We start from the raw sequence: 22,181 nt of genomic DNA, 5'->3' as shown, positions 1-22,181 counted from the left end.
AGTACAAGAGTAGTAGTACAAGAGTAGTAGTACAAGAGTAGTAGTACAAGAGTAGTAGTACAAGAGTAGTAGTACAAGAGTAGTAGTACAAGAGTAGTAGTACTGGAGTAGTAGTAGTAGTACAGGAGTAGTAGTACAGGAGTAGTAGTAGTAGTACAGGATTAGTAGTACAGGAGTAGTAGTAGTAGTAGTACAGGAGTAGTAGTAGTACAGGAGTAGTAGTAGTACAGGAGTAGTAGTAGTACGGGAGTAATAGTAGTACGGGAGTAGTAGTAGTAGAGGAGTAGTCGTACAGGAGTAGTAGTAGTACAGGAGTAGTAGTAGTACGGGAGTAGTAGTAGCACAGGAGTAGTAGTACAGGAGTAGTAGTAGTACAGGAGTAGTAGTAGTACAGGAGTAGTAGTAGTACAGGAGTAGTAGTAGTACAGGAGTAGCAGTAGCACAGGAGTAGTAGCACGGGAGTAGTAGTACGGGAGTAGTAGTATGGGAGTAGTAGTATGGGAGTAGTAGTACGGGAGTAGTAGTACGGGAGTAGTAGTACGGGAGTAGTAGTAGTACAGGAGTAGTAGTAGTACAGGAGTAGTAGTACAGGAGTAGTAGTAGTACAGGAGTAGTAGTAGTACAGGAGTAGTAGTACAGGAGTGGTAGTAGTAGTACAGGAGTAGTAGTACGGGAGTAGTAGTACGGGAGTAGTAGTACCGGAGTAGTAGTAGTAGTACAGGAGTAGTAGTAGTACAGGAGTAGTAGTAGTACAGGAGTAGTAGTATGGGAGTAGTAGTACAGGAGTAGTAGTAGTACAGGAGTAGTAGTACAGGAGTAGTAGTAGTAAAGGAGTAGTAGTAGTACGGGAGTAGTAGTATGGGAGTAGTAGTACTGGAGTAGTAGTAGTACAGGAGTAGTAGTAGTACAGGAGTAGTAGTAGTACGGGAGTAGTAGTAGCACACGAGCAGTATTACAGGAGTAGTAGTACGGGAGTAGTAGTAGCACAGGAGTAGTATTACAGGAGTAGTAGTAGTACGGGAGTAGTAGTAGCACACGAGCAGTAGTGCAGGAGTAGTAGTACAGGAGTAGTAGTAGCACGGGAGTAGTAGCATGGGAGTAGTAGTACAGGAGTAGTAGTACAGTAGTAGTAGTACGGGAGTAGTAGTAGCACAGGAGTAGTAGTACAGTAGTAGTAGTAGTACAGGAGTAGTAGTATGGGAGTAGTAGTACAGGAGTAGTAGTAGTACAGGAGTAGTAGTAGTACAGGAGTAGTAGTAGTACGGGAGTAGTAGTAGTACGGGAGTAGTAGTAGCACACGAGCAGTAGTACAGGAGTAGTAGTACAGGAGTAGTAGTAGTACGGGAGTAGTAGTATGGGAGTAGTAGTACAGGAGTAGTAGTAGTACAGGAGTAGTAGTAGTACAGGAGTAGTAGTACAGGAGTAGTAGTAGCACAGGAGTAGTAGTACGGGAGTAGTAGTAGTAGCACAGGAGTAGTAGTACAGGAGTAGTAGTAGTACAGGAGTAGTAGTAGTACAGGAGTAGTAGTAGTACAGGAGTAGTAGTACAGGAGTAGTAGTAGCACAGGAGTAGTAGTACGGGAGTAGTAGTAGCACAGGAGTAGTATTACAGGAGTAGTAGTAGTACGGGAGTAGTAGTAGTACGGGAGTAGTAGTAGCACACGAGCAGTAGTGCAGGAGTAGTAGTACAGGAGTAGTAGTAGCACGGGAGTAGTAGTACAGGAGTAGTAGTACAGGAGTAGTAGTAGCACAGGAGTAGTAGTACGGGAGTAGTAGTAGCACAGGAGTAGTAGTACAGGAGTAGTAGTAGTACAGGAGTAGTAGTATGGGAGTAGTAGTACAGGAGTAGGAGTAGTACAGGAGTAGTAGTAGTACAGGCGTAGTAGTAGGGAGTAGTAGTACAGGAGTAGTAGTAGCACAGGAGTAGTAGTACGGGAGTAGTAGTAGCACAGGAGTAGTAGTACGGGAGTAGTAGTATGGGAGTAGTAGTACAGGAGTAGTAGTAGCACAGGAGTAGTAGTACGGGAGTAGTAGTAGCACAGGAGTAGTAGTACGGGAGTAGTAGTATGGGAGTAGTAGTACAGGAGTAGTAGTAGCACAGGAGTAGTAGTAGCACAGGAGTAGTAGTACGGGAGTAGTAGTACAGGAGACGTATGTGTATGACCTTGAAGCTGAAGGTCGCTGGGTTCTGGGCCTGGGGCACTCGCTGACTTATTGTTAGTGAATTTGTGATCCTTCGGTTGCGTCTCAGTGAATTCCCGGAATGTTTCTTTATTACTCTGTGACCATGAGCTGAAGTTATAGAGTAACCTGCCAGAACCTGCCCCTGCCTGGCGAGCTCGCAGCGCCCCCTGCTGGACCACACCGCAATGACTCCTGGGAACCTCCCAGATATCGTTGTGTGACCTTCCCGGGTGTCAAGGTCGTCCCAGCAGCAGAGGAGATAAAGCCGAGGATTTATAGGAGTAATAAAGTCATAATCCAGGAAGGAGTAAAGTCTACGACAGATCAATGTGTCACCACTCCTCCAGAGGGAGGAGACCTCGTATCTCAGAGGAGACCTCGTATCTCAGAGGAGACCTCGTATCTCAGAGGAGACCCTGTATCTCAGAGGAGACCTCGTATCTCAGAGGAGACCCCGTATCTCAGAGGAGACCTCGTATCTCAGAGGAGACCTGTATCTCAGAGGAGACCTCGTATCTCAGAGGAGACCCCGTATCTCAGAGGAGACCTCTGTATCTCAGAGGAGACTCCGTATCTCAGAGGAGACCTCGTATCTCAGAGGAGACCCTGTATCTCAGAGGAGACCCTGTATCTCAGAGGAGACCCTGTATCTCAGAGGAGACCTCGTATCTCAGAGGAGACCCTGTATCTCAGAGGAGACCCTGTATCTCAGAGGAGACCCTGTATCTCAGAGGAGACCCTGTATCTCAGAGGAGACCTCGTATCTCAGAGGAGACCCTGTATCTCAGAGGAGACCCTGTATCTCAGAGAGACCTCGTATCTCAGAGGAGACCCTGTATCTCAGAGGAGACCCTGTATCTCAGAGGAGACCTGTATCTCAGAGGAGACCTCGTATCTCAGAGGAGATCCTCGTATCTCAAGAGGAGACCCTGTATCTCAGAGGAGACCCTTGTATCTCAGAGGAGACCCTGTATCTCAGAGGAGACCCGTATCTCAGAGGAGACCTCGTATCTCAGAGGAGACCCTGTATCTCAGAGGAGACCCTGTATCTCAGAGGACCCTGTATCTCAGAGGAGACCTCGTATCTCAGAGGAGACCCTGTATCTCAGAGGAGACCCTCGTATCTCAGAGGAGACCCTCGTATCTCAGAGGAGACCCTGTATCTCAGAGGAGACCTCGTATCTCAGAGGAGACCTCGTATCTCAGAGGAGACCCTGTATCTCAGAGGAGACCCTGTATCTCAGAGGAGACCTCGTATCTCAGAGGAGACCCTGTATCTCAGAGGAGACCTCGTATCTCAGAGGAGACCTCGTATCTCAGAGGAGACCCTGTATCTCAGAGGAGACCTCGTATCTCAGAGGAGACCCTGTATCTCAGAGGAGACCTCGTATCTCAGAGGAGACCCTGTTCTCAGAGGAGACCCTGTATCTCAGAGGAGACCTCGTATCTCAGAGGAGACCTCGTATCTCAGAGGAGACCTGTATCTCAGAGGAGACCTCGTATCTCAGAGGAGACCTCGTATCTCAGAGGAGACCCTGTATCTCAGAGGAGACCTCGTATCTCAGAGGAGACCCTGTATCTCAGAGGAGACCTCGTATCTCAGAGGAGACCTCGTATCTCAGAGGAGACCTCGTATCTCAGAGGAGACCCTGTATCTCAGAGGAGACCCTGTATCTCAGAGGAGACCCTGTATCTCAGAGGAGACCTCGTATCTCAGAGAGACCCTGTATCTCAGAAGGAGACCTCGTATCCTCTGAGGAGAGTATCTCAGAGGAGACCCTGTATCTCAGAGGAGACCCTGTATCTCAGAAGAGAACCTCGTATCCTCAGAGGAGACCTCCCTGTATCTCAGAAGAGACCTCGTATCTCAGAGGAGACCTCGTATCTCAGAGGAGACCCTGTATCTCAGAAGAGACCCTGTATCTCAGAAGAGACCTCGTATCTCAGAGGAGACCCTGTATCTCAGAGGAGACCTCGTATCTCAGAGGAGACCCTGTATCTCAGAGGAGACCTCGTATCTCAGAGGAGACCCTGTATCTCAGAGGAGACCCCGTATCTCAGAGGAGACCTCGTATCTCAGAGGAGACCCTGTATCTCAGAGGAGACCTCGTATCTCAGAGGAGACCTCGTATCTCAGAGGAGACCTCGTATCTCAGAGGAGACCCTGTATCTCAGAGGAGACCCTGTATCTCAGAGGAGACCCTGTATCTCAGAGGAGACCCTGTATCTCAGAGGAGACCCTGTATCTCAGAGGAGACCCTGTATCTCAGAGGAGACCCTGTATCTCAGAGGAGACCTCGTATCTCAGAGGAGACCCTGTATCTCAGAGGAGACCCTGTATCTCAGAGGAGACCTCGTATCTCAGAGGAGACCTCGTATCTCAGAGGAGACCTCGTATCTCAGAGGAGACCCTGTATCTCAGAGGAGACCCTGTATCTCAGAAGAGACCCTGTATCTCAGAGGAGACCCTGTATCTCAGAGGAGACCCTGTATCTCAGAAGAGACCCTGTATCTCAGAAGAGACCTCGTATCTCAGAGGAGACCTTGTATCTCAGAGGAGACCCTGTATCTCAGAGGAGACCCTGTATCTCAGAAGAGACCCTGTATCTCAGAAGAGACCTCGTATCTCAGAGGAGACCCTGTATCTCAGAGGAGACCTCGTATCTCAGAGGAGACCCTGTATCTCAGAGGAGACCTCGTATCTCAGAGGAGACCCTGTATCTCAGAGGAGACCCCGTATCTCAGAGGAGACCTCGTATCTCAGAGGAGACCCTGTATCTCAGAGGAGACCTCGTATCTCAGAGGAGACCTCGTATCTCAGAGGAGACCTCGTATCTCAGAGGAGACCTCGTATCTCAGAGGAGACCCTGTATCTCAGAGGAGACCCCGTATCTCAGAGGAGACCTCGTATCTCAGAGGAGACCTCGTATCTCAGAGGAGACCCTGTATCTCAGAGGAGACCTCGTATCTCAGAGGAGACCCTGTATCTCAGAGGAGACCCTGTATCTCAGAGGAGACCCTGTATCTCAGAGGAGACCCCGTATCTCAGAGGAGACCCCGTATCTCAGAGGAGACCTTGTATCTCAGAGGAGACCTTGTATCTCAGAGGAGACCTTGTATCTCAGAGGAGACCCTGTATCTCAGAGGAGACCCCGTATCTCAGAGGAGACCCCGTATCTCAGAGGAGACCCCGTATCTCAGAGGAGACCCCGTATCTCAGAGGAGACCTCGTATCTCAGAGGAGACCCTGTATCTCAGAGGAGACCTCGTATCTCAGAGGAGACCCCGTATCTCAGAGGAGACCTCGTATCTCAGAGGAGACCCTCGTATCTCAGAGGAGACCCTGTATCTCAGAGGAGACCCTGTATCTCAGAGGAGACCTTGTATCTCAGAGGAGACCTTGTATCTCAGAGGAGACCCTGTATCTCAGAGGAGACCCTGTATCTCAGAGGAGACCCCGTATCTCAGAGGAGACCCCGTATCTCAGAGGAGACCTCGTATCTCAGAGGAGACCCTGTATCTCAGAGGAGACCCTGTATCTCAGAGGAGACCTTGTATCTCAGAGGAGACCTTGTATCTCAGAGGAGACCCTGTATCTCAGAGGAGACCCCGTATCTCAGAGGAGACCCCGTATCTCAGAGGAGACCTCGTATCTCAGAGGAGACCTCGTATCTCAGAGGAGACCCTGTATCTCAGAGGAGACCTCGTATCTCAGAGGAGACCTCGTATCTCAGAGGAGACCTCGTATCTCAGAGGAGACCCTGTATCTCAGAGGAGACCTCGTATCTCAGAGGAGACCTCGTATCTCAGAGGAGACCTCGTATCTCAGAGGAGACCTCGTATCTCAGAGGAGACCTCGTATCTCAGAGGAGACCCTGTATCTCAGAGGAGACCCCGTATCTCAGAGGAGACCTCGTATCTCAGAGGAGACCCTGTATCTCAGAGGAGACCCTGTATCTCAGAGGAGACCTTGTATCTCAGAGGAGACCTTGTATCTCAGAGGAGACCTTGTATCTCAGAGGAGACCCTGTATCTCAGAGGAGACCCCGTATCTCAGAGGAGACCTCGTATCTCAGAGGAGACCTCGTATCTCAGAGGAGACCCTGTATCTCAGAGGAGACCCTGTATCTCAGAGGAGACCCCGTATCTCAGAGGAGACCTCGTATCTCAGAGGAGACCTCGTATCTCAGAGGAGACCCCGTATCTCAGAGGAGACCCCGTATCTCAGAGGAGACCTCGTATCTCAGAGGAGACCTCGTATCTCAGAGGAGACCCTGTATCTCAGAGGAGACCCCGTATCTCAGAGGAGACCTCGTATCTCAGAGGAGACCCTGTATCTCAGAGGAGACCTCGTATCTCAGAGGAGACCTCGTATCTCAGAGGAGACCTCGTATCTCAGAGGAGACCTCGTATCTCAGAGGAGACCCCGTATCTCAGAGGAGACCCCGTATCTCAGAGGAGACCTCGTATCTCAGAGGAGACCCTGTATCTCAGAGGAGACCCTGTATCTCAGAGGAGACCTTGTATCTCAGAGGAGACCTTGTATCTCAGAGGAGACCCTGTATCTCAGAGGAGACCCCGTATCTCAGAGGAGACCTCGTATCTCAGAGGAGACCTCGTATCTCAGAGGAGACCCTGTATCTCAGAGGAGACCCTGTATCTCAGAGGAGACCCCGTATCTCAGAGGAGACCTCGTATCTCAGAGGAGACCTCGTATCTCAGAGGAGACCCTGTATCTCAGAGGAGACCTCGTATCTCAGAGGAGACCCTGTATCTCAGAGGAGACCCTGTATCTCAGAGGAGACCCCGTATCTCAGAGGAGACCTCGTATCTCAGAGGAGACCTCGTATCTCAGAGGAGACCTCGTATCTCAGAGGAGACCCCGTATCTCAGAGGAGACCCCGTATCTCAGAGGAGACCTCGTATCTCAGAGGAGACCCTGTATCTCAGAGGAGACCCTGTATCTCAGAGGAGACCCTGTATCTCAGAGGAGACCCTGTATCTCAGAGGAGACCCTGTATCTCAGAGGAGACCTCGTATCTCAGAGGAGACCTCGTATCTCAGAGGAGACCCTGTATCTCAGAGGAGACCCTGTATCTCAGAGGAGACCCTGTATCTCAGAGGAGACCCCGTATCTCAGAGGAGACCCCGTATCTCAGAGGAGACCTCGTATCTCAGAGGAGACCCTGTATCTCAGAGGAGACCCTGTATCTCAGAGGAGACCCTGTATCTCAGAGGAGTCTCAGAGGAGACCTCGTATCTCAGAGGAGACCACTGTATCCCAGAGGAGACCCAGTATCTCAGAGGAGACCCTGTGGGGGGGGGGGGGGGTCAGGGACCCTTATCTCAGAGGAGACCCAGTATCTCAGAGGAGACCCCTGTATCTCAGAGGAGACCCCGTATCCGGAGACCCTGTATCTCAGAGGAGACCCTGTATCTCAGAGGAGACCCTGTATCTCAGAGGAGACCCCGTATCTCAGAGGAGACCCTGTATCTCAGAGGAGACCTCGTATCTCAGAGGAGACCTCGTATCTCAGAGGAGACCCTGTATCTCAGAGGAGACCTCGTATCTCAGAGGAGACCTCGTATCTCAGAGGAGACCCTGTATCTCAGAGGAGACCTTGTATCTCAGAGGAGACCTTGTATCTCAGAGGAGACCCCGTATCTCAGAGGAGACCCCGTATCTCAGAGGAGACCCCGTATCTCAGAGGAGACCCGGTATCTCAGAGGAGACCCCGTATCTCAGAGAAGACCCTGTATCTCAGAGGAGACCCCGTATCTCAGAGGAGACCTCGTATCTCAGAGGAGACCCTGTATCTCAGAGGAGACCCTGTATCTCAGAGGAGACCCTGTATCTCAGAGGAGACCCCGTATCTCAGAGGAGACCCTGTATCTCAGAGGAGACCTCGTATCTCAGAGGAGACCTCGTATCTCAGAGGAGACCCTGTATCTCAGAGGAGACCCTGTATCTCAGAGGAGACCCTGTATCTCAGAGGAGACCCCGTATCTCAGAGGAGATCCTGTATCTCAGAGGAGACCCTGTATCTCAGAGGAGACCTCGTATCTCAGAGGAGACCTCGTATCTCAGAGGAGACCTCGTATCTCAGAGGAGACCCTGTATCTCAGAGGAGACCCTGTATCTCAGAGGAGACCCCGTATCTCAGAGGAGACCTCGTATCTCAGAGGAGACCTCGTATCTCAGAGGAGACCTCGTATCTCAGAGGAGACCCTGTATCTCAGAGGAGACCCTGTATCTCAGAGGAGACCCCGTATCTCAGAGGAGATCCTGTATCTCAGAGGGGACCCTGTATCTCAGAGGAGACCCTGTATCTCAGAGGAGACCCTGTATCTCAGAGGAGACCTCGTATCTCAGAGGAGACCTCGTAACTCAGAGGAGACCCTGTATCTCAGAGGAGACCTCATATCTCAGAGGAGACCTCATATCTCAGAGGGGACCCTGTATCTCAGAGGAGACCTCATATCTCAGAGGAGACAGAGACAAGATTTAGACATACAGGGGGTCATTTACTAAAGGCCCCATTCGAGATTTCCCGACGTGTTACCCGAATATTTCCGATTTGCGCCGATTTTCCCTATATTGCCCCGGTATTTTGGCTCACGCGATCGGATTGTGGCGCATCAGCGCCGGCATGCACGCGACGGAAATTGGGGGACGTGGCCGAACCAAAACCCGACGGATTCGGAAAAAACGCTGCATTAAAAAAAAAGTGTCGCGGAGCTTGCACTTACCTTCACCAGGTAAAGGCCGCTGAACTTCAGGGCCTCGGCGGACTTCAGCGCAGCAGCGGCACCTGGTGGACGTCGGAGGAACTGCCTTAGTGAATCACTGGAAGACCCGAATCCACCGCAGAGAATGCGCCGCTGGATCGCGAATGGACCGGGTAAGTAAATCTGCCCCACAGTGATTGAGCCAGCTCACTATAATGAAGACAGAGGTAACCCAATATAGACAGGCGAAGATCGAGACAGCTCATCTTTAAGAAAACTGAGACAACTCAACTTAGACAGGCGTAGATCGAGACAGCTCACTATATGGAAGACTCAATCAACCCAATATAGACAGATGGAGATCAAGACATCCATCTGTAAAGGAACACTCAGACAACCTGTTATAGACAGGTGAAGATCGAGACAGTCCAGTCTATGGGAACACTCAGACAACCCGTTATAGACAGGTGAAGATCGAGACAGTCCAGTCTATGGGAAGACTGAGACAACCCATTATAGACAGGTGAAGATCGAGACAGTCCAGTCTATGGGAAGACTGAGACAACCCGTTATAGACAGGTGAAGATCGAGACAGTCCAGTCTATGGGAAGACTGAGACAACCCATTATAGACAGGTGAAGATCGATACAGTCCAGTCTATGGGAAGACTGAGACAACCCATTATAGACAGGTGAAGATCGAGACAGTCCAGTCTATGGGAACACTCAGACAACCCATTATAGACAGGTGAAGATCGAGACAGTCCAGTCTATGGGAAGACTGAGACAACCCATTATAGACAGGTGAAGATCGAGACAGTCCAGTCTATGGGAAGACTGAGACAACCCATTATAGACAGGTGAAGATCGAGACAGTCCAGTCTATGGGAAGACTGAGACAACCCATTATAGACAGGTGAAGATCGAGACAGTCCAGTCTATGGGAACACTCAGACAACCCATTATAGACAGGTGAAGATTGAGACAGTCCAGTCTATGGGAAGACTGAGACAACCCATTATAGACAGGTGAAGATCGAGACAGTCCAGTCTATGGGAAGACTGAGACAGCCCATTATAGACAGGTGAAGATCCAGACAGTCCAGTCTATGGGAAGACTGAGACAACCCATTATAGACAGGTGAAGATCGAGACAGTCCAGTCTATGGGAAGACTGAGACAACCCAATGTAGACAGGTGAAGATCGAGACAGTCCAGTCTATGGGAAGACTGAGACAACCCAATGTAGACAGGTGAAGATCGAGACAGTCCAGTCTATGGGAAGACTGAGACAACCCAATGTAGACAGGTGAAGATCGAGACAGTCCACTCTATGGGAAGACTGAGACAACCCAATGTAGACAGGCGAAGATTGAGAAATCCCCATATGAGAAGGTGAAGATGGAGACAGCCCACTATAAGGAAAGACTGTCACCACACAAAACAGACAGCTCAACTGTAAGGGAAGACTGAGACAACCCAATGTAGACAGATAGGGGCAACCAACTGCAGGTAAGTGACAACCCCATATACACTGGAGTAGACAGAGACGTCACGGGTGCTCCTGTGATCCATGTGCCCACCCGTGCCCCTCTCCGCTCCCCAGGACCCCCATGACTGTCTGTCTCACCTTGTCACGTTCCAGCAATGGCTCCGGTGGCACAGCGCATACGCACACACCGGGTTCCAGGGATTTAAAGGACCAAGGCGCAAATAACTGGTGCTGCCCATTCTGTTAAATGTCCGTTCCCTTTCTGTGTCCCCTGCCGGATCTTTGTGCCTCTAGCCTCATAGAAAGCTGTGTTCCACGCCCTGTGCACTAGTCTTGATTTCCTGTTGTGACCCCAGTTCTGTTCCTGACTTCGCTTCCCCGCTCCAGCCCTGACCTCCTGCATTGCCTTTGATGATGATCCTGTGCTGCCTGTCCCCGACCTCCTGCCTGTCCCCGACCACGGCTCTGCCTGACGACTCTGTACCTCACCTTGGCCACCACCACAGACAAAGTCCTGCCTGTGGAGGGACCTGGTGGTACCCAGCGCAGCAAGTCCAACCCAGCGGGCTCTGGTGAAAACTGAGTGCCACTAAGACTCCGCTCCCAGGTATAGACAGGGGAAGATGTAGAGAACTATAATAAATAGACACCTATGGGAGCCCAATTTACCAAAGGAAGACTGAAACCAACACATTAAGCGAATAGTGGACTCCAATACCTCTATGTAACCACCCAGTAGCCAGAAGGAGAGAGGAGCCAATATATCCAAGAGGAGATCGGAGCGGCCAAACATAGTCACGGTAAGACTGAGACAACCCAAATGCCAGACATAATCACATACAACCTGATACAGCCAGGAGAGGCCTATGGTAAGCCGATATAGGCAAGAGAAGAGAGAGGAAACCTGATACAGCCAGGAGAGGCCTATGGTAAGCCGATATAGGCATGAGAGGAGAGAGGGAACCTGATACAGCCAGGAGAGGCCTATGGTAAGCCGATATAGGCAAAAGAGGAGAGAGGGAACCTGATACAGCCAGGAGAGGCCTATGGTAAGCCGATATAGGCAAGAGAAGAGAGAGGGAACTTGATACAGCCAGGAGAGGCCTATGGTAAGCCGATATAGGCAAGAGAGAAGAGAGGGAACCTGATACAGCCAGGAGAGGCCTATGGTAAGCCGATATAGGCAAGAGAGAAGAGAGGGAACCTGATACAGCCAGGAGAGGCCTATGGTAAGCCGATATAGGCAAGAGAGGAGAGAGGGAACCTGATATAGCCAGGAGAGGCCTATGGTAAGCCGATATAGGCAAGAGAGGAGAGAGGGAACATGATACAGCCAGGAGAGGCCTATGGTAAGCCGATATAGGCAAGAGAAGAGAGAGGGAACCTGATACAGCCAGGAGAGGCCTATGGTAAGCCGATATAGGCAAGAGAGGAGAGAGGGAACATGAAACAGCCAGGAGAGGCCTATGGTAAGCCGATATATAGGCAAGAGAGGATAGAAGGAACCTGATACAGCCAGGGGAGGCCTATGGTAAGCCGATATAGGCAAGAGAGGAGAGAGGGAACCTGATACAGCCAGGAGAGGCCTATGGTAAGCTGATATAGGCAAGAGAAGAGAGAGGGAACCTGATATAGCCAGGAGAGGCCTATGGTAAGCCGATATAGGCAAGAGTGAAGAGAGGGAACCTGATACAGCCAGGAGAGGTCTATGGTAAGCCGATATAGGCAAGAGAGGAGAGAGGGAACCTGATATAGCCAGGAGAGGCCTATGGTAAGCGATATAGGCAAGAGAGGAGAGAGGGAACCTGATACAGCCAGGAGAGGCCTATGGTAAGCCGATATAGGCAAGAGAAGAGAGAGGGAACCTGATACAGCCAGGAGAGGCCTATGGTAAGCCGATATAGGCAAGAGAGGAGAGAGGGAACCTGATACAGCCAGGAGAGGCCTATGGTAAGCCAATATAGGCAAGAGAGGAGAGAGGGAACCTGATACAGCAAGGAGAGGCCTATGGTAAGCCGATATAGGCAAGAGAGGAGAGAGGGAACCTGATACAGCCAGGAGAGGCCTATGGTAAGCTGATATAGGCAAGAGAGAAGAGAGGGAACCTGATACAGCCAGGAGAGGCCTATGGTAAGCCGATATAGGCAAGAGAGGAGAGAGGGAACCTGATACAGCCAGGAGAGGCCTATGGTAAGCCGATATAGGCAAGAAAAGAGAGAGGGAACCTGATACAGCCAGGAGAGGCCTATGGTAAGCCGATATAGGCAAGAGAGGAGAGAGGGAACCTGATACAGCCAGGAGAGGCCTATGGTAAGCCAATATAGGCAAGAGAGGAGAGAGGGAACCTGATACAGCAAGGAGAGGCCTATGGTAAGCCGATATAGGCAAGAGAGGAGAGAGGGAACCTGATACAGCCAGGAGAGGCCTATGGTAAGCTGATATAGGCAAGAGAGAAGAGAGGGAACCTGATACAGCCAGGAGAGGCCTATGGTAAGCCGATATAGGCAAGAGAGGAGAGAGGGAACCTGATACAGCCAGGAGAGGCCTATGGTAAGCCGATATAGGCAAGAAAAGAGAGAGGGAACCTGATACAGCCAGGAGAGGCCTATGGTAAGCCGATATATGCAAGAGAAGAGAGAGGGAACCTGATACAGCCAGGAGAGGCCTATGGTAAGCAGAAATAGGCAAGAGAAGAGAGACGGAACCTGATACAGCCAGGAGAGGCCTATGGTAAGCTGATATAGGCAAGAGAGGAGAAAGGGAACCTGATACAGCCAGGAGAGGCCTATGGTAAGACGATATAGGCAAGAAAAGAGAGAGGGAACCTGATACAGCTAGGAGAGGCCTATGGTAAGCCGATATAGGCAAGAGAGGAGAGAGGGAACCTGATACAGCCAGGAGAGGCCTACGGTAAGCCGATATAGGCAAGAGAGGAGAGAGGGAACCTGATACAGCCAGGAGAGGCCTATGGTAAGCCGATGTAGGCAAGAGAGGAGAGAGGGAACCTGATTTAGCCAAAAGAGGCCTATTGTAAGCCAATATAGGCAAGAGAGAGGGAACCTGATACAGCCAGGAGAGGCCTATGGTAAGCCGATATAGGCAAGAGAGGAGAGAGGGAACATGATACAGCCAGGAGAGGCCTATGGTAAGCCGATATAGGCAAGAGAAGAGAGAGGGAACCTGATATAGCCAAAAGAGGCCTATGGTAAGCGATATAGGCAAGAGAGGAGAGAGGGAACCTGATACAGCCAGGAGAGGCCTATGGTAAGCCAATATAGGCAAGAGAGGAGAGAGGGAACCTGATACAGCAAGGAGAGGCCTATGGTAAGCCGATATAGGCAAGAGAGGAGAGAGGGAACCTGATACAGCCAGGAGAGGCCTATGCTAAGCCGATATAGGCAAGAGAGGAGAGAGGGAACCTGATACAGCCAGGAGAGGCCTATGGTAAGCCTATAAAGGCAAGAGAGGAGAGAGGGAACCTGATACAGCCAGGAGAGGCCTATGGTAAGCTGATATAGGAAAGAGAAGAGAGAGGGAACCTGATACAGCCAGGAGAGGCCTATGGTAAGCCAAAATAGGCAAGAGAAGAGAGAGGGAACCTGATACAGCCAGGAGAGGCCTATGGTAAGCCGATATAGGCAAGAGAGGAGAGAGGGAACCTGATACAGCCAGGAGAGGCCTATGGTAAGCCGATATAGGCAAGAAAAGAGAGAGGGAACCTGATACAGCCAGGAGAGGCCTATGGTAAGCTGATATAGGCAAGAGAGGAGAGAGGGAACCTGATACAGCCAGGAGAGGCCTATGGTAAGCCGATATAGGCAAGAGAGGAGAGAGGGAACCTGATATAGCCAGGAGAGGCCTATGGTAAGCCGATATAGGCAAGAGTGAAGAGAGGGAACCTGATACAGCCAGGAGAGGCCTATGGTAAGCCGATATAGGCAAGAAAAGAGAGAGGGAACCTGATACAGCAAGGAGAGGCCTATGGTAAGCCGATATAGGCAAGAGAGGAGAGAGGGAACCTGATACAGCCAGGAGAGGCCTATGGTAAGCCGATATAGGCAAGAGAGAAGAGAGGGAACCTGATACAGCCAGGAGAGGCCTATGGTAAGCCGATATAGGCAAGAGAGGAGAGAGGGAACCTGATACAGCCAGGAGAGGCCTATGGTAAGTCGATATAGGCAAGAGAGGAGAGAGGGAACCTGATACAGCCAGGAGAGGCCTATGGTAAGCCGATATAGGCAAGAAAAGAGAGAGGGAACCTGATACAGCCAGGAGAGGCCTATGGTAAGCCGATATATGCAAGAGAAGAGAGAGGGAACCTGATACAGCCAGGAGAGGCCTATGGTAAGCAGAAATAGGCAAGAGAAGAGAGAGGGAACCTGATACAGCCAGGAGAGGCCTATGGTAAGCCGATAGAGGCAAGAGAGGAGAGAGGGAGCCTGATACAGCCAGGAGAGGCCTATGGTAAGCCGATATAGGCAAGAGGGGAGAGAGGGAACCTGATACACCCAGGAGAGGCCTATGGTAAGCCGATATAGGCAAGAGAGGAGAGAGGGAACCTGATACAGCCAGGAGAGGCCTATGGTAAACCGATATAGGCAAGAGAGGAGAGAGGGAACCTGATACAGCCAGGAGAGGCCTATGGTAAGCGATATAGGCAAGAGAGGAGAGAGGGAACCTGATACAGCCAGGAGAGGCCTATGGTAAGCCGATTTAGGCAAGAGAAGAGAGTGGGAACCTGATATAGCCAGGAGAGGCCTATGGTAAGCGATATAGGCAAGAGAAGAGAGAGGGAACCTGATACAGCCAGGAGAGGCCTATGGTAAGCCGATATATGCAAGAGAGAAGAGAGGGAACCTGATACAGCCAGGAGAGGCCTATGGTAAGCCGATATAGGCAAGAAAAGAGAGAGGGAACCTGATACAGCCAGGAGAGGCCTATGGTAAGCCGATATAGGCAAGAGAGGAGAGAGGGAACCTGATACAGCCAGGAGAGGCCTATGGTAAGCCAATATAGGCAAGAGAGGAGAGAGGGAACCTGATACAGCAAGGAGAGGCCTATGGTAAGCCGATATAGGCAAGAGAGGAGAGAGGGAACCTGATACAGCCAGGAGAGGCCTATGGTAAGCTGATATAGGCAAGAGAGAAGAGAGGGAACCTGATACAGCCAGGAGAGGCCTATGGTAAGCCGATATAGGCAAGAGAGGAGAGAGGGAACCTGATACAGCCAGGAGAGGCCTATGGTAAGCCGATATAGGCAAGAAAAGAGAGAGGGAACCTGATACAGCCAGGAGAGGCCTATGGTAAGCCGATATATGCAAGAGAAGAGAGAGGGAACCTGATACAGCCAGGAGAGGCCTATGGTAAGCAGAAATAGGCAAGAGAAGAGAGACGGAACCTGATACAGCCAGGAGAGGCCTATGGTAAGCTGATATAGGCAAGAGAGGAGAAAGGGAACCTGATACAGCCAGGAGAGGCCTATGGTAAGACGATATAGGCAAGAAAAGAGAGAGGGAACCTGATACAGCTAGGAGAGGCCTATGGTAAGCCGATATAGGCAAGAGAGGAGAGAGGGAACCTGATACAGCCAGGAGAGGCCTACGGTAAGCCGATATAGGCAAGAGAGGAGAGAGGGAACCTGATACAGCCAGGAGAGGCCTATGGTAAGCCGATGTAGGCAAGAGAGGAGAGAGGGAACCTGATTTAGCCAAAAGAGGCCTATTGTAAGCCAATATAGGCAAGAGAGAGGGAACCTGATACAGCCAGGAGAGGCCTATGGTAAGCCGATATAGGCAAGAGAGGAGAGAGGGAACATGATACAGCCAGGAGAGGCCTATGGTAAGCCGATATAGGCAAGAGAAGAGAGAGGGAACCTGATATAGCCAAAAGAGGCCTATGGTAAGCGATATAGGCAAGAGAGGAGAGAGGGAACCTGATACAGCCAGGAGAGGCCTATGGTAAGCCAATATAGGCAAGAGAGGAGAGAGGGAACCTGATACAGCAAGGAGAGGCCTATGGTAAGCCGATATAGGCAAGAGAGGAGAGAGGGAACCTGATACAGCCAGGAGAGGCCTATGCTAAGCCGATATAGGCAAGAGAGGAGAGAGGGAACCTGATACAGCCAGGAGAGGCCTATGGTAAGCCTATAAAGGCAAGAGAGGAGAGAGGGAACCTGATACAGCCAGGAGAGGCCTATGGTAAGCTGATATAGGAAAGAGAAGAGAGAGGGAACCTGATACAGCCAGGAGAGGCCTATGGTAAGCCAATATAGGCAAGAGAAGAGAGAGGGAACCTGATACAGCCAGGAGAGGCCTATGGTAAGCCGATATAGGCAAGAGAGGAGAGAGGGAACCTGATACAGCCAGGAGAGGCCTATGGTAAGCCGATATAGGCAAGAAAAGAGAGAGGGAACCTGATACAGCCAGGAGAGGCCTATGGTAAGCTGATATAGGCAAGAGAGGAGAGAGGGAACCTGATACAGCCAGGAGAGGCCTATGGTAAGCCGATATAGGCAAGAGAGGAGAGAGGGAACCTGATATAGCCAGGAGAGGCCTATGGTAAGCCGATATAGGCAAGAGTGAAGAGAGGGAACCTGATACAGCCAGGAGAGGCCTATGGTAAGCCGATATAGGCAAGAAAAGAGAGAGGGAACCTGATACAGCAAGGAGAGGCCTATGGTAAGCCGATATAGGCAAGAGAGGAGAGAGGGAACCTGATACAGCCAGGAGAGGCCTATGGTAAGCCGATATAGGCAAGAGAGAAGAGAGGGAACCTGATACAGCCAGGAGAGGCCTATGGTAAGCCGATATAGGCAAGAGAGGAGAGAGGGAACCTGATACAGCCAGGAGAGGCCTATGGTAAGTCGATATAGGCAAGAGAGGAGAGAGGGAACCTGATACAGCCAGGAGAGGCCTATGGTAAGCCGATATAGGCAAGAAAAGAGAGAGGGAACCTGATACAGCCAGGAGAGGCCTATGGTAAGCCGATATATGCAAGAGAAGAGAGAGGGAACCTGATACAGCCAGGAGAGGCCTATGGTAAGCAGAAATAGGCAAGAGAAGAGAGAGGGAACCTGATACAGCCAGGAGAGGCCTATGGTAAGCCGATAGAGGCAAGAGAGGAGAGAGAGAGCCTGATACAGCCAGGAGAGGCCTATGGTAAGCCGATATAGGCAAGAGGGGAGAGAGGGAACCTGATACACCCAGGAGAGGCCTATGGTAAGCCGATATAGGCAAGAGGGGAGAGAGGGAACCTGATACACCCAGGAGAGGCCTATGGTAAGCCGATATAGGCAAGAGAGGAGAGAGGGAACCTGATACAGCCAGGAGAGGCCTATGGTAAACCGATATAGGCAAGAGAGGAGAGAGGGAACCTGATACAGCCAGGAGAGGCCTATGGTAAGCGATATAGGCAAGAGAGGAGAGAGGGAACCTGATACAGCCAGGAGAGGCCTATGGTAAGCCGATTTAGGCAAGAGAAGAGAGTGGGAACCTGATATAGCCAGGAGAGGCCTATGGTAAGCGATATAGGCAAGAGAAGAGAGAGGGAACCTGATATAGCCTAGACACACAAACAGCCTGGACAAAACTAAAGCCGTCCAACCTACCCTATAGGAGCGACAATGGCACGTGGCCAAGAGAAGACGTGAGCGTGGAAGGTTACAGCCGCACAGAGAAGATCATGGTAGGCCAGGAGATAATGCCAGGAGAGGACAATGCATGTGACAACCTGATGTAGCCGACCACAGGCCAAATCAGCCCAAACAGCCAAGCGTAGAATTAGACAACAAGAGCTAACCTACCAGAGCCCTAAATAGCCCCTGAACAATCAAAAGTACAACGAGACAACTTCATATGGCAAACCGGAGAATAAAGGAGTCCAGTGCAGCAAAAAGTAGACTGCGACAACCCGATATGGCCAGCAGAAGCACAGGGCAGCCGAATATAGCTATAAGAAGAATTAGACATCCAATTATAGCCAAAGGAAGATCAAGGCTGCCTGATATAGACAGGATAACACTGAAGCAGCTTCTTATATTAGGGGAAGATTAAGGCTTCCCATAATAGACAGATATAAACCGAGGCAACCTGATAAAGCCAACAAAAAATTACCTGATATAGAGAAAAAACAAAACAAAAGTCAGATGAAGTAGCCATATAACAGCTGAAAATAACAGCATAGCAAACTGCTATAACCAGGAGAAGACAGAGACAACCTGATATATCAGGAGAAGACAGAGACAACCTGATATAACCAGGAGAAGACAGAGACAACCTGATATAACCAGGAGAAGACAGAGACAACCTGATATATCAGGAGAAGACAGAGACAACCTGATATAACCAGGAGAAGACAGAGACAACCTGATATATCAGGAGAAGACAGAGACAACCTGATATATCAGAAGAAGACAGAGACAACCTGATATAACCAGGAGAAGACAGAGACAACCTGATATAACCAGGAGAAGACAGAGACAACCTGATATAACCAGGAGAAGACAGAGACAACCTGATATATCAGGAGAAGACAGAGACAACCCGATATAACCAGGAGAAGACAGAGACAACCTGATATATCAGGAGAAGACATAGACAACCTGATATATCAGGAGAAGACAGAGACAACATGATATATCAGAAGAAGACAGAGACAACCTGATATAACCAGGAGAAGACAGAGACAACCTGATATATCAGAAGAAGTCAGAGACAACCTGATATATCAGGAGAAGACAGAGACAACCTGATATAACCAGGAAAAGACAGAGACAACCTGATATAACCAGGAGAAGACAGAGACAACCTGATATAACCAGGAGAAGACAGAGACAGCCTGATATAACTAGGAGAAGACAGAGACAACCTGATATATCAGGAGAAGACAGAGACAACCTGATATATCAGAAGAAGACAGAGACAACCTGATATATCAGGAGAAGACAGAGACAACGTGATATAACCAGGAGAAGACAGAGACAACCTGATATATCAGGAGAAGACAGAGACAACCTGATATAACCAGGAGAAGACAGAGACAACCTGATATATCAGGAGAAGACAGAGACAACCTGATATAACCAGGAGAAGACAGAGACAGCCTGATATAACTAGGAGAAGACAGAGACAACCTGATATATCAGGAGAAGACAGAGACAACCTGATATATCAGAAGAAGACAGAGACAACCTGATATATCAGGAGAAGACAGAGACAACGTGATATAACCAGGAGAAGACAGAGACAACCTGATATATCAGGAGAAGACAGAGACAACCTGATATAACCAGGAGAAGACAGAGACAACCTGATATATCAGGAGAAGACAGAGACAACGTGATATAACCAGGAGAAGACAGAGACAACCTGATATATCAGGAGAAGACAGAGACAACCTGATATAACCAGGTGAAGACAGAGACAACCTGATATAACCAGGTGAAGACAGAGACAACCTGATATAACCAGGAGAAGACAGAGACAACCTGATATAACCAGGAGAAGACGGAGACAACCTGATATATCAGGAGAAGACAGAGACAACCTGATATAACCAGGAGAAGACAGAGACAACCTGATATATCAGGAGAAGACAGAGACAACCTAATATAACCAGGAGAAGACAGCGACAACCTGATATACCAGGAGAAGACAGAGACAACCTAATATATCAGGAGAAGACAGAGACAACCTGATATATCAGGAGAAGACAGAGACAACCTAATATAACCAGGAGAAGACAGAGACAACCTGATATATCAGGAGAAGACAGAGACAACCTGATATATCAGGAGAAGACAGAGACAACCTGATATAACCAGGAGAAGACAGAGACAATCTGATATATCAGGAGAAGACAGAGACAACCTGATATAACCAGGAGAAGACAGAGACAACCTGATATAACCAGGAGAAGACAGAGACAACCTGATATAACCAGGAGAAGACAGAGACAACCTGATATAACCAGGAGAAGACAGAGACAACGTGATATATCAGGAGAAGACAGAGACAACCTGATATATCAGGAGAAGACAGAGACAACCTGATATAACCAGGAGAAGACAGAGACAACCTGATATATCAGGAGAAGACAGAGACAACCTGATATAACCAGGAGAAGACAGAGACAATCTGATATATCAGGAGAAGACAGAGACAACCTGATATAACCAGGAGAAGACAGAGACAACCTGATATAACCAGGAGAAGACAGAGACAACCTGATATAACCAGGAGAAGACAGAGACAACCTGATATATCAGGAGAAGACAGAGACAACCTGATATAACCAGGAGAAGACAGAGACAACCTGATATAACCAGGAGAAGACAGAGACAACCTGATATATCAGGAGAAGACAGAGACAACGTGATATAACCAGGAGAAGACAGAGACAACCTGATATAACCAGGAGAAGACAGAGACAACCTGATATATCAGGAGAAGACAGAGACAACCTGATATAACCAGGAGAAGACAGAGACAACCTGATATATCAGGAGAAGACAGAGACAACCTGATATATCAGGAGAAGACAGAGACAACGTGATATATCAGGAGAAGACAGAGACAACCTAATATATCAGGAGAAGACAGAGACAACCTGATATATCAGGAGAAGACAGAGACAACGTGATATATCAGGAGAAGACAGAGACAACCTGATATATCAGGAGAAGACAGAGACAACCTGATATAACCAGGAGAAGACAGAGACAACCTGATATATCAGGAGAAGACAGAGACAACGTGATATATCAGGAGAAGACAGAGACAACCCGATATAACCAGGAGAAGACAGAGACAACCTGATATATCAGGAGAAGACAGAGACAACCTGATATAACCAGGAGAAGACAGAGACAACCTGATATAACCAGGAGAAGACAGAGACAGCCTGATATAACCAGGAGAAGACAGAGACAACCTGATATATCAGGAGAAGACAGAGACAACCTGATATATCAGGAGAAGACAGAGACAACGTGATATAACCAGGAGAAGACAGAGACAACCTGATATATCAGGAGAAGACAGAGACAACCTAATATAACCAGGAGAAGACAGAGACAACCTGATATATCAGGAGAAGACAGAGACAACCTGATATAACCAGGAGAAGACAGAGACAATCTGATATATCAGGAGAAGACAGAGACAACCTGATATATCAGGAGAAGACAGAGACAACCTGATATAACCAGGAGAAGACAGAGACAGCCTGATATAACCAGGAGAAGACAGAGACAACCTGATATAACCAGGAGAAGACAGAGACAACCTGATATAACCAGGAGAAGACAGAGGCAACCTGATATAACCAGGAGAAGACAGAGACAACCTGATATAACCAAGAGAAGACAGAGGCAACCTGATATATCAGGAGAAGACAGAGACAACCTGATATATCAGGAGAAGACAGAGACAACCTGATATATCAGGAGAAGACAGAGACAACCTGATATATCAGGAGAAGACAGAGACAACCTGATATATCAGGAGAAGACAGAGACAACCTGATATAACCAGGAGAAGACAGAGACAGCCTGATATAACCAGGAGAAGACAGAGACAGCCTGATATAACCAGGAGAAGACAGAGACAACCTGATATAACCAGGAGAAGACAGAGACAACCTGATATAACAGGAGAAGACAGAGACAACCTGATATATCAGAAGAAGACAGAGACAACCTGATATATCAGGAGAAGACAGAGACAACCTGATATATCAGGAGAAGACAGAGACAACGTGATATAACCAGGAGAAGACAGAG

Source organism: Engystomops pustulosus, chromosome 2, assembly GCF_040894005.1.
Source record: "Engystomops pustulosus chromosome 2, aEngPut4.maternal, whole genome shotgun sequence".
NCBI lineage: Eukaryota > Metazoa > Chordata > Amphibia > Anura > Leptodactylidae > Engystomops > Engystomops pustulosus.
This window is presented reverse-complemented; position numbering follows the sequence as displayed.